The sequence below is a fragment of the Colobus angolensis genome, unplaced genomic scaffold (assembly GCF_000951035.1).
Source record: "Colobus angolensis palliatus isolate OR3802 unplaced genomic scaffold, Cang.pa_1.0 Scaffold180, whole genome shotgun sequence".
Lineage (NCBI taxonomy): Eukaryota > Metazoa > Chordata > Mammalia > Primates > Cercopithecidae > Colobus > Colobus angolensis.
This window is the reverse complement of record NW_012114933.1, coordinates 2320735-2321101: the sequence shown is the minus strand read 5'-3', so window position 1 is coordinate 2321101 and position 367 is coordinate 2320735.

Sequence of the window (367 nt, the reverse complement as noted above, 5' to 3'; positions counted from 1 at the left end):
AGAGAAAGAAATAAAGGGTATTCAGTTAGGAAAAGAAGAAGTCAAATTGTCCCTGTTTGCAGAAGACATGATTGTATATTTAGAAAACCCCACCCAAGGTAATTTATAGATTCAATGCCATCTCTATCAAGCTATCAATGAGTTTCTTCACAGAATTGAAAAAAAACTGCTTTAAACTTCATATCGAACCAAAAAAGAGCATGCATTGCCAAGACAATCCTAAGTCAAAAGAACAAAGCTGGAGGCATCATGCTACCTGACTTCATACTATATTACAAGGCTACAACAACATGGTACTGGTACCAAAACAGAGATATAGTCTAATGGAACAGAACAGAGTCCTCAGAAATAATACCACACATCTACA